Source organism: Sorex araneus, chromosome 10, assembly GCF_027595985.1.
Source record: "Sorex araneus isolate mSorAra2 chromosome 10, mSorAra2.pri, whole genome shotgun sequence".
Classification (NCBI taxonomy): Eukaryota; Metazoa; Chordata; class Mammalia; order Eulipotyphla; family Soricidae; genus Sorex; species Sorex araneus.
The window spans coordinates 17,961,303-17,974,301 of record NC_073311.1 but is presented as its reverse complement, the minus strand read 5'-3'; positions in this window follow the sequence as shown (position 1 = coordinate 17,974,301).

The following is a 12,999-nucleotide window of genomic DNA, read 5'->3' as shown; positions in this document are numbered from 1 at the left end:
GCTGGGTTCTGGAGGTCTTTGGCTGCTGGTGCTTTGCTCGGGGAGAGGAGGGAAACTCAACCTGCCCCTCTCTGAGGGTCCCAGTGAAAACAGCCAGGTGTGGGGACAAGAGACTGCATAAAATAAAATAAAATAAAATAAAATCCAATTGATTCTATCTCTGTAACATGTACCTCTGCAAAATGTTTCCACTTCCTTTCTTTTCATCCCAATGCTACGACTCTCATATTATATCTCAAGTTGGTGGTTACTCAGAGGTGGCTAGCATCCTCCAGTTCATCTCCTCACTTTCAATCTTGCTCTTCTTTATATTACTAGCCTTAAGCTTGGGTTATTTTTAAGTTGCTAATTGCTTCCTTCTTTTGGTTTGCTTAAACCCTAGTAGTGCTTATCAAGAAGTTCTTTGCAAATTCTTTGACCAGCGCCCCTCCGGCAGAGAAAAGTGGGCCTGGTGAAAAAACCTAAAATGACCCAGGCCAAGGACAAAATATCTAAGCAATCTCGTGATTATCTTACAAATGTATTTACATTCTGCATTCTACTCCGTTGGTAACAAATATTTTAAATTGCTCATCACTAAACTGAGCCAAAGCTGCAAGAAGATATTTCATGTTTATCTAGTGGTTTTGGAATATGAACCACAACAGGATATCAAAGTCTTGAGAAACACACACAAAACAGATGAGAGTCAGATAAAATAATTTGGTGCACAAGGCCATTCAAAGTTTGGCACCTTATTATCTCTTTTTCCTCACCTCTTATCAATTATTCATATGTTCTTCCCTTTGTCCGGCTCTTTCCAGTGTTACCATCATGTCAAGGTTGGGTCAGGTTTCCATTATCTATTTACTCACGGGAGCTTTTATATTTTCTGCCTAGCAATTTTCAGTTCTTATTGTTTATATGTGTCTGTAACACTAACTTACAAACTCCTAAGGAAAACAAGATGTGCCTTGTTCATTGCAACCCAACTCTGGGAGTGCCTAGTATATTGCAGGCATCCAATAGAAAACTGCAGAATGAATGGGTGAATAGTGAATGGATTACCAATTTTTCCAAACAATTCTCTTTTAAAGCTACAAGGACCCATATATATGAGACTATTATATCCTGTTGCATAATCTTCCCCTATCTTTGACATCTTCTTCCCAAGGCATACTTATGCTAGAATAAGTCATGATGACCCAAAGACAAAACAGTATCCTCAACCCCAAGCTCCACGCATCATGCCCCCTTGCCCTATTTCTCATGATAAATATACCAATCCAAATTTACTAAGAGTTGTATACAATTCAAATAATTATACTTTTCTTTGGGAACTCAAAGGGATTTTTTTTGGAAGCACAAGATTGCCTAGCTTGAAAATCCGTTGAAAAATAGGCTTTATTCTTTAAGGGAGTATGGATAATAATGTTCTTTCTGATCCAGAAGTCACCCATGAGTCAAATGTGGTGTGTAAGAACTTACTTCACAGGGAAGTTATTGAATCTCTGAGATGTCTTACCATGCCATTGACATACAATGCCCAAGGGAATCATAATTTATACCTACCTATCTCACCATCATTTCTATACAATGTTGCCATAGAAATTATAAGAACTAATCAACTGAGCTATATTTGAATGATTTGATGACATGACTCTATAGTTCAGTGTTTCTTTTTTAAATAACCATATTTTAGCAGTTAAGTAGAGCCCTCTCGCCTTCAAAATATTTAGAATTATTTTGGCTAAAGTCAACTATTGTCTTCATTTTAGTTTTCAGCCTTGCATGATAGAAGCTCAAGAGAAAAAATCTATAGATGCAATCATTTTACAAAAGGAAATCATTTACTCTTATTAAAAATCTGAATGGGGACTAGAGGAACAGGAAGCAACAGAAAGAATTCTGGCTCCATAACCTTCCCTTGGTGCCTGAAACACAGCAATTGGCCAAGAATTGAAGTCAAGCAGCAAAGAGTTCAATCCTCTTGAGAGTTCACAGTCCCTAATCAGCACCAACTCAAATAAAGCCACTTGCCCATCTATACAAATATTTATCAAGAACTCGGACTTCCTTATAGAATGAAATAAAGATGCAAAAAATACATAAAACATAAAGTAAAATGATCCCCACTGAGTTACAGTGGGGACAAATTGAAATAACTGCTTTATAAACATAACAGATTCTCCTTGAACCCATTTCAGGGACCCACTAGAGGGGTCTAATTTCTTTCTTTGTGGGATACAACTTGCAGGATACATAACACAGGGGCATTATTTTGAGAGGGTTGTTTGATTGCGTTTGTGATTCTAGTCAGTTTATATTAAAAACGAGTGATAGAATATTTGAATGATAGGTAATTATTGCTCACTAGCAAAGCATGAAGAAATCTGTGTGGTGACTGACTGTTGCACTGGCTGATTTGCAGGCACTTTCTTCAGAGATCACCTGAAACAGCTGCCCTGGGGCCGCAGCCTTTCCTTCAGCTGTCCCCATTCTTTCCCTAGCAGCGAGACAGAGGACTCAAGCTTCCTCCCAGACACAATCTGAGCAACTCCTTGTTTACAGCACATTTTCAGGTGGTCTTCCTTACAGGCTTTACAGTTGAAAACATTTTGGAAACGTACCCTGAAAGTTTTATTTAAAGGAGGAAGAAAGGAAGGCAAGAAGATGAGTACCAGTATCATGTTATATAAAAACTTCAATTTCCAGTGATAACATATGGCAAATTTAATCTCTTCCTTCTCCAACACCCAAATATAATCAAAATAGTCCTTTCGACCATTAAAAAAAGGAAAAGAATAATACACTAATAATGCTCCTCAAATACTCTGTAGCTGTACCTCTAAATTAGGGTGAAATTTACAGCATTTATATGTATATTTCAGATAAATTAATTGAAAAACCTTTGTTTTGATACTAGTACTTAAACTAAGTTATTTTGCAGAGGAAGCAAACACCTGTGACTATAACACTTAAATTTAGATAAATTAATTGCAAGCGAACGACCCTTAATGTAGTCTTTTTATTTTATTTTTTTTAAGACTGAGGTTACTGGAATTTAATGCTGAGAGTGTGTTTCCTAACCTTTCTGATTGACAGGAAGAAAACACAATAGCAGGGTGCTAGCTTCCCCATTTAACAGCAATACTCTACACACAAACTGGGTGCTGTGTTTTGTACTTTCTGGAGAGAAGAAACCTCCTGTCTTCTATTTCCAGCATGTCTGTGACATGAAGCACTCACAACATAAGATGCGCTCAGCCTATAGTTATTAACAGAATTAAACAGGACTCAAATAAAATAAAATCTCTGATGTCAACTCTCTAGATACCCTTATACCTGCCTCTCCCACCCTCACCCCATTCCAGTCACCCACAATCCTGCAAGCAATGTAATGTTATAATTTATAAAAATTCTAGCAAAACCTATACACATTTGATCTTTTAGTTTTATACTTACCTATATTATACTTGCTCTGCATTATCTCCATTATTTTAATATGTACAAATATTTTCCAGAAAATTTTTCCATTTTTAAATATTAAATATTTCATGACTATATAGCTCATAGTATTTTCTTTATTCTAAATTTCTTCCCTCCTCCTTTCCATTTTCTTTTTTAGTCAAATCATCAAATGAGGCTCCTATTATATATTCTGCTGATAAGAAGTTCCTGTAATTAATAGCCTTATCTTTCTACGTATGAGAAGAATAAATTGAATGAATTTTAATAAGGAAGTTGGGAGGACACGGGGACTTTTTTATTGTCATGTGAATTTTGATAAGACTAGAAATAACCTGGTGGACTAGTAACTGACTACAATACAGTATTTGCACTTACATTTTTCCATTTCTCTTGATAAGTATTGACATATTTCCTGAAGAGCTAGTAATGAAGAATCTTGTAAAACAAATTACAATGATAACATGACATCATAAAACATTTTATCTTCATATTTGATTTTAATCTTGTGTTTGTAATTCTCAGTTGACCAATCTATAGTGCTGAGACTCTTAAAAACAAGACTCCACCTCTCAAGAAAAAGTCCTCTTGACTCAAGGAAAGCAGCCTGGCTATTGCTTCTTTATCTTTAAATAGGGAGAAAGAGGGAGGACAGAGACAGAGACAAAAACAGAGACAGAGACACAGAGAGAGAATATGTGTGTATGTCTAAAATCTCTAAATTTAATCTCTTCCAGATCAGCATGATACTCTCACAATGAGTTCATTTGGGAGGAACAAAAATGCTTACTTAAAAAAAAACCCTTCAAAAGCATTTGAAGTTAAAGACCCTTTGAAATGTAAATAGTTGAGTCTCAATTTATCTGGTGCTAAATTTTTATACATCCAAAATGAAGGCTGACTAAGGCCAATTCCTTTGAAAAGTCTGAGATTCTGATGGATCACTAATAGAGTTCTTCAAGGAATATCAGAGTGGTTTCTGCCCTGATTTCCTGTTTATATATTTTCTGAATTCTGTGATGTGGGTGCATCTGTAATTTCACTTCTACAAAGGGAAAATCGTCATTGGTATTACAGATAGTTATCTTAGGCTGGACAATCATATAATTAGAGAGAACAGAACTAAAATGCAGATCTACCAGACTATGGTGACATTTTTGTTACAAGTCTTGCTTTGAGTACCCAGAGACTGTTCCCCTTCAAGTCAAGAACAGAAAATGAAAGAGAGTCAACCCCAAATACTCTTATTGGGTTAGGGGAAAGACAGTTTTTGTGACCTCCTATAGTAACCCAAATGGTGCCAGACTCTTCAATTTTTCCTTCTGCACCTCCTCTCGGAGAGCCCGGCAAGCTACCAAGAGTATCGAGCCCGCACGGCAGAGCCTGGCAAGCTATCCGTGCGTATTGGATATGCCAAAAACAGTAACAATAAGTCTCTCAATGAGAGATGTTACTGGTGCCCACTCAAACAAATCGATGAGCAAAGGGGTGACAGTGACAGTGACTCTGATGCTTATTATCATAGGCACTTGCTTATTGTCATAGGATGATTTCAGGAAAAATGATAGATTTGGACTTAGCACTTTTGAATAAATCCCTAATGCACCATATAAACTCCTATTTATTTGTATATTTACAGGACTTTATTTAGATATAAAATCCAACTTCCCTACTCCTACTTTCCTTTCCTACTCTCACTAACCCCTTTGAGAGTTGAATCCCCAATTAACTCTCGGGTCCAAAGTCATCTCTGTTGAAGAAGAGGTCAAGATATAGAAACTATGAATTATATTTGTGGTTTAAGACATAATATTGCCTCTACTTTAGCTGTTTATCTAATTTTTTTTTTTTGGGTCACACCTGGCGATGCACAGGGGTTACTCCTGGCTCTTCACTCAGGAATTACCCCTGGCGGTGCTCAGGGGACCATATGGGATGCTGGGATTCAAACCCGGGTTGGCCGCGTGCAAGGCAAACGCCCTACCCGCTGTGCTATCGCTCCAGCCCCTAGCTGTTTATCTAATTAATGCTACTCTCTCTGGGAGATTTGAGCAGGTAACAAAAAAAGTGCTTTGGCAATGTTCTATAGTCTAAATCTATTGTTCAAATCTATTCGTAAATCCATTACCCACCCCATTCCAGAACTTATTCTTTCCTCAAAGGCAGAGCTGAACCATTATCTAATACTTTTTAGCTAATATTGTGCACTGTACATCATGTGTGACTATTATCCCAATAAAAGAAAAAAGCTTTTTGTTAAAATCAGTTTTTCCACAGTGAATTTTAATGATGATCAAACTAGATCAACAGAGATTATTTTCCTTAGCATGAGGTCCCAAATTCCAGAAATATGCTCTCTTGAGAGTTTTTTATAAGTGGGTTCCACCATTAACTATAAAGATGCTTTTTTGCTTTTTTTGCCAACTCCCTGTCAATTCTGAACATCAGTTTTAACTCACATTTCTCCGTGTTCAGCAAACTAAGCACCTCATTGATTTCTGTGTGATGTGAGAGCAACCACATTTATGACTCCTTTTTACTCTAAAGAAATACAATCTTTATGTGCTTTGCACGTGGTGAGGGAAAGTAACAATGAGGGGTTTGTTTCCGTCTTTGGTACAGCCTCAACTCAGAGGTAAGGACTGTTATTCTTTCAAGCACTGTCCTCTAGTGGGGAAAACCAATTTTAGCACTTTTTAAAAATTAAGCCTTATTCAAGTACTAACACTTAAAAAGTAACTTTCACTAACCTACCCAGTTCCTTTAATTGAAGAAATTCACGCCACACTATGTAAGTAAAAAAAAACTCTTAGAACATTTCTGACAATAAATGACATTCACCTAAAAGTGTCAAGCTATTCCAAATCACTGACTATAAGGGAGAATAGGACATGGTGTTCAACATATTCCTATGAGTAGCACTGCACTGTCTGTAGCACTGTAGTCCCATTGTTCATTGATTTGCTAGAGCCGGCACCAGTAACATCTCCATTGTGAGACTTGTTACTATTTTTGGTGTATCGAATATGCCATGGGTAGTTTGCCAGGCTCTCCCGTGCAGGCGGGATACTCTCGGTAGGTTGCCAGGCTCTCCAAAAGGGACGGAAGAATCAAATCCGGGTTGGCCGCATGCAAGGCAACCACCCTACCTGCTGTGCTATCACTTCTTATTCTTATGAGTATCTTGGTCAAATGCAAAACAATTAAAAAGATCACAGGCCTTGTATTTTAAAAAAAGAATTATTTTTGTGACATAAAACTGTTTTGTTTAGCGGAAAAGAGAGAGAAATATTCAAGGAAGAACATGGCTTCTGCTGAGGGGGAAAATGCTAAGAGGATACATATTGGTTGAGATAATGGAGAATCTGCAAGATGGAAAATATACCATAGGGGGCTGGAGTGGTAGTACAGTGGGGGGGGGGGTTGCTTGCATGTGGCTGACCTGGGTTCGATTCCCAGAATATGCCAGGAGTAATTCCTGAGTACAAAGCCAGGAATAACCCCTGAACATTGCCAGGTATGAGGGGGGAAAAAAAAGAAAGAAAGAAATTATACCATAAAGTTAAATAATGAAGTAACACATCATTGGTGCAGGGCTAGAGAGATAGTATAGAGATTAAAGCACTTGCCTTGCACAGTGCATGCTTAAGTTTGATCCCCAGAACTACGTACAGCCCTCTTAGCCCAGCAAGAGTAACACTTGAGTACAGAGTCAGTAGTTACTCCTGAACACCGCCAGATACACCCCCAAATCCAAACGCAAATCATCAGAACCATCACCATCTCAGATCACATACAAAAAAATCAATATTTTAAAAGAAGGACTGTCATTGACAAACTTGCTATTTTGTCAATGTACATAATAGTAAGTTATGTACATTGCTATATGTACATGATTGTGTACATTTCTCTGAATCCATGCACAACTTAAATTTTGGCTACCTGTCTACTTTGATAGTTCAGCGCTGTCTATAAAGTTCCCTTTGGGGTCCAATGACTTCACATTTTTCAGATTACTATTTTAAAATTCATAACGTAATACCTGGCTTTGAAACCATGCGTAAATATTCAATAGGGTCTATCAATTAAGGGTTGGGGCACAAAGTCTTGGATAGCTGTTCATTGGATAGTTGGTTTTCTGAAACCTCTGTTTCCTCAACTGCAAAATGGATATCATGTCAGTTTTTGTGCCCTCTTCAAAGAATTGAATCATGAACCCATGAGATGAAGTTTGGAAAATATTAGTACAGTGACTTGTTCTTTACACATACTAATCTTTAGGGACTCTTTAAAATACCTTTCCGTATACTCTGTATCGTCTCTGGAAAATACTCTCTCCCCTAAGGTCCAAGCTAATATTCCAGCAGAATGTGAGGGAGAGACTTAAAGTCACTTTAGAGTTCACTTTTGCCAGTTCCGGTCTCTGCTTGGTGTGCGTGCTCAGTTGGATGCAAGCTTCTTCCTCTCTTGAAATTTTATGTTTGACACCTCCTTAGGGGACAGTTCCATATCAGGTGTCATTTCATATTAAGAAGCCAAATTTTGTGGCTGCTTATATGCACTCAAGAGCATGAGCACAGCCAAGCCAACTGTTTCCATTGTCCGTTCCCAAAATAGTGATGGTACCGCCATGTCCGAAGGGGCATAAACCACAGCCTTGTGAAAGGGGTACACCTGGCAATCTGGAAATATTCGTCCTTTCTGTTGCTTCAGAGGTCAAGTCCAATGTCCTTCAGAGTTATGAAATAATGTTCAGCACAAGCCAGATACGGCTTCATCTTCCATGAACCAAATCGGCTGCACAGCTGGGGATGATTCTTCAAGACAACAACCAGCTGACTCATAGTCAAGCCTGTGATAGTCTTCACCTCTGCTTTCCTCGGAAAGGTGCCCTTGAGTCTTCATTCTTGCTCAGTGTCCTGTGAAACATGCTGAAGCTGCCGCTGCCTGCTCCCAGTGTTTCATTACCACCTATCAGTTGGCTTCCCTGCTCTGTTCCTCATAAAAAGCCATTTCCTTTGGCTGGAGAAGGGCTGATGATTGAGGTTCTAACAAATTTCAGCAATTAATTTAGAAATAAATCTAGCAAAAAAAATTTTAACAAATTATGTTTCATGTAAAAGCAAAACTAGTGAAAAATCAACCTGACAGGCATACTGACTCTGTACAAGTTGGTGCAAGGAATCCAAAATAGAAAACAAAAGGAAAGCCACAGTGTAACAAACAACCCCTAAATTTGATTCTAAAAACTAATGATCCTGTTATAACTTAGTGAATTGTCAATATATAGTGTGGTGCTTATTGAACTCATAAGCTGGGAGAACAGAAAAAAGATTCTAAAAATTTCTTCTTATAAAGAAGGAACCAGTATGACAAAGATAATTGGACATGATCACTCTGGATAGGAACTGCGTGCTGAAGTAGTTAAAGGAACAAACATGATAACCTCTCAACCTCTCAGTATCTGTATTGCAGACCATAGTACCCGGAAGAGGAGAGAGAGAGAGAGAGAGAGAAAGAGAGAGAGACAGACAGACAGACAGACAGACAGACAGACAAAAAGAAAGATAGACACAGAGACACAGACACAGAAAGACAGAGATACAGAGAGAGACAAAGAGAGACAAAGAGAGAGAGGAGAGAAAGAGAGAAGGAAAGTATCTGCCATAGAATCATAGAGGCAGTCTGGAGAAGGAAGGATGGTGGCAGAAGGGAAACTGGGATCATTGATGGTGGGAAATGGACCCGGGTAGAGGAATGGGTGTTATATCATTGTATGACTGAAACTCGATCATGTTACAGCTTTATAACTGTGCATCTCAGGGTGACTCAATAAAAAAAATCTTCCTTATAGTGAATTAATTCTTTTTCAATTAAAAAATTGAGAAATTGATGCCTGTTGTTCATTGATTTGCTCGGGTGGGCACCAGTAACTACTCCATTGTGACATTACTGTTTTTGGCATATTGAATACGCCACAGGTAGCTTGCCAGGCTCTGCTGTGCAGTTGAGATACTTTGGTAGTTTGCCAGGCTCTCCGAGAGGGTTGGAGGAATTGAACCCAGGCCGGTTGAGTGCAAAGCAAACACCCTACTCGCTGTGCTATCGCTCTAGTCCATTGTGTTTAAAATATATATATATATATATATATATATATATATATGGTTGAAAGTAGTCTGACTTCAGGCTTTCCTCAAGCAAATTATGGAACTAATTTAGAATGTTTTCCAGAGAGTTGATCCTCTCTTCTATATTATAGGCAAGGCAAACTTTCACTCTGTGTGTGTGTGTGTATAGTTTAAATTGTACATACATTTTATTTTATTCCCTAGAAGACAACTTTTACTGTATTCTAGGGAATAAAAAATTATGAAGATTAACAAAGAAATATTTTTAAAAATTTTATTAAAAATGATTTACAAAAGTATTCATACTTGAGTTTCAGACAGATAGTGCTCCATTACCAATCTCACCACCAGCATAAACTTGCCCCCTCCACCAATATTTCCAGGCTTCCTCTAACACCCCAACCCACAGCCTGATATCATGACAGGCACCATTTTTAGTTTGGTTGTTAAAGTTTGGATCTCAGGTTTTAAGTGTTGTTGACTCTGTGGTTTGGATATTTTGCTATACCACTCCTTTACATTACTAATGTACCCAAATCCTCTTGATCTCTGACCCTCATTGTTTTTTGTCTGTCCCTTCTCTTCCCCCTCCCCTTGATTTCTTTCCTTCTCTCTCCCTCTTCCTATATTCTGAAGCCAAAGATTATCTAGGCACCTGGACTCCCCTTTAAAACATTAAAGCATCCCTTATCTAGTTTTTCTAAATATCACATATAAGTGAGATCATCCTATGTTTTCCTTCTTCTGGCTTACTTCCTTAAGCGTAGAGCTTCCAAATCCATCCATGTTGCACTGAATTGCATGATTTCATCATTCTTACAGCTTTGTAGTATTCCAGAGTACTTATATACTACATCTTCATGATCTCTGTAGCTATCACTGGACATACAGGTTGATTACATGTCTGAGCTATTATACTAGGTGCTGCAAAGAACACTGGTGTGTAAATGTCTTTCTGAATGAATGTTTTTGTGTCCTGAGGTTAGATACCTAGAAGTGAAATTGCTGGGTCATATTGTCACTGGCAATATCACTGTAATCCCCTTGCTCATTGATTGGCTCGAGCGGGCACCAGTAACGTTTCTCATTGTGAGACTTATTTGTCACTGTTTTTGACATATCCAATATGCCACGGGTAGCTTGCCAGGCTCTACCATATGGGCACAATACTCTCGGTAGCTTTCTGGGCTCTCTAAGAGGGGCAAAGGGATTGAACACTGTTTGGCCATGTGAAAGGCAAACACCCTACCACTGTGCTATCGTTCCAGCCCACTGGGTCATATTAATTGTGATAAACTAAGAATTGCTCTAAATATGAGAAATCTCCATGTTTTTTCCATAAAAAGTGAACCAGACAACATTCATACTGGTAGTGTAAGAGAGTTCCTTTTCACTGCAACCCCCCAACAGAGATTGTTCCCAGTATTTTTTATGTGTGCCATTCTTACTGGTATAAAGATGATATCTCATTGTCTTATTGATTTGGATTTCCCTATTAAAAAGTGATGATGAGCATTTTTTCTTGGGCCTTTTGAAAATCAATTGGTTTTCCTCAAAGAAGTCCTAGGTTATTTCCTCTCTCTATTTTTTATTTAAAAATTTTTAGTTGATCTTTATGTCCTGTGATATGAACGCTTTTTCTGATGTGTTGAATACAATTTTTTTCTCCCATTCAGTATATTAGTTTTACCCTATATTTCTTTTGCCATGCAGAAAACATTCTTTAATTTGATGTAGTCCCATTTGTTTATAATTTTTATTCTGTTGCCTTGACATCAAATCATTGAAGATGCCTTTGAGGTCCATGTCTTGGATTGTTCTGCCTACATTTTCCTTAATGTATTTTATAGATTCTAGTCTTATCTCAAAGTCTTTGGTCCACTTTGAGTTGACATTTCTGTAAGGCATATGATATAAAGGCAGCTTTGTATATTTTTTACATGTGAATATCCAGTTTTGCCAGCATCATTTGTTGATAAATCTGTCTGTGCTGCATTTCACTTTCTCAGTCCCTCTGTCAAAAATTAGCTGGCCATAAATAAGTAGGTAGTTTTAAAGAATCAAAATTAATCCATCATTGGTAATCTCTAAAATATAATAGTAATGATTCTGATTGTTACTCAGAGAGTAGCAAATTTATTGTTCATAGTGAGGTTTATTACTAGCTAATTTTACATGAACACATTATGTCAACATTATTTTCCTCACATCAATTTATTACAATTTATTGTATATGCAATAGGTTTTTTCCCTCAAAGGCATATTAAGTGTTGAAAATAAAAGCAATATGTTTTTATTAGTCAATCAATAGGAGGAAAAATTCTTTTTAAAAATTATCTCTCTTTCTGGGGCTGGAGTAATAGCACAGCGGGTAGGGCGTTTGCCTTGCATGAGGCCAACCCGGGTTCGATTCCCAGCATACCATATGGTCCCCTGAGCACCACCAGGGGTAATTCCTGAGTGCAGAGCCAGGAGTGACCCCTGTGCATTGCCAGGTGTGACCCAAAAAGCCAAAAAAGAATTGAAAAAAAATTTATCTCTCTTTCTTTACTTTGTTTTGTTTGGGGGTCACACTGGCTTTGCTCAGGGGTTAGTCCTGGCTCTGCACTCAAGAATCATGCCTGGTGAGACTTAGGGGACCAAAAGGGGTGACGGGGATCAAACCTGAGTCAGCTATATGCAAGGCTAACGCTCTCCCCACCGCATTGTCTCTGTGTCCCCAGAAAATTATCTATATCTTGAAGAGAGATGGAAAAATGAAGCATCTGTTTAATTATTCAGGTATGTAACCTGCCCAAATTTCCATTCTGGTCTACTGAGTGATACTGGACATAAACAATATCAAAATGCCTCTGAGACAAAATGCCTCAAACAATAACTAAAACTTGCTGCTTCATGAATTTCCATCACCTCTCAGAATAAAATGTAGAGATAAATCAAGAAACAGTTAACTTTATGACTACATCTTGGTGCTTGTGGGAGCACCAAATTCATATTAGGTCATCTTGCCTGATATATCTCATAAGGGATTCAGGTACACAAAGTCACGAAACAGATGGGCCCAGGCAAGAGATGTGATATAGATCTTTATTTAGAGCTGAGAGCCTGAATCTTTTCTTTATAGCCTCTAACTCTAATATTGTGATATTATAATAAAGTAAGCACAGAACTTCACCCAATACAGAGTTTCTATGATCCATTTGTTTGACTCCTATGAGTCAGAACTTTTCTTTAAAAAAAATAGTTTTTAAATTTTATTGAATCACTGTGAGATAGAGTTACAGAGCTTTCATGTTTGAGATTCAGCCATACAATGATTGAACACCCATACATCCACCAGTGCACATTTTCCACCACCAATGTCCCCGGTATCCCCCACCCCCATCCCAGTCCTCACCCTGCCTCTATGGAAGATAATTGCCCC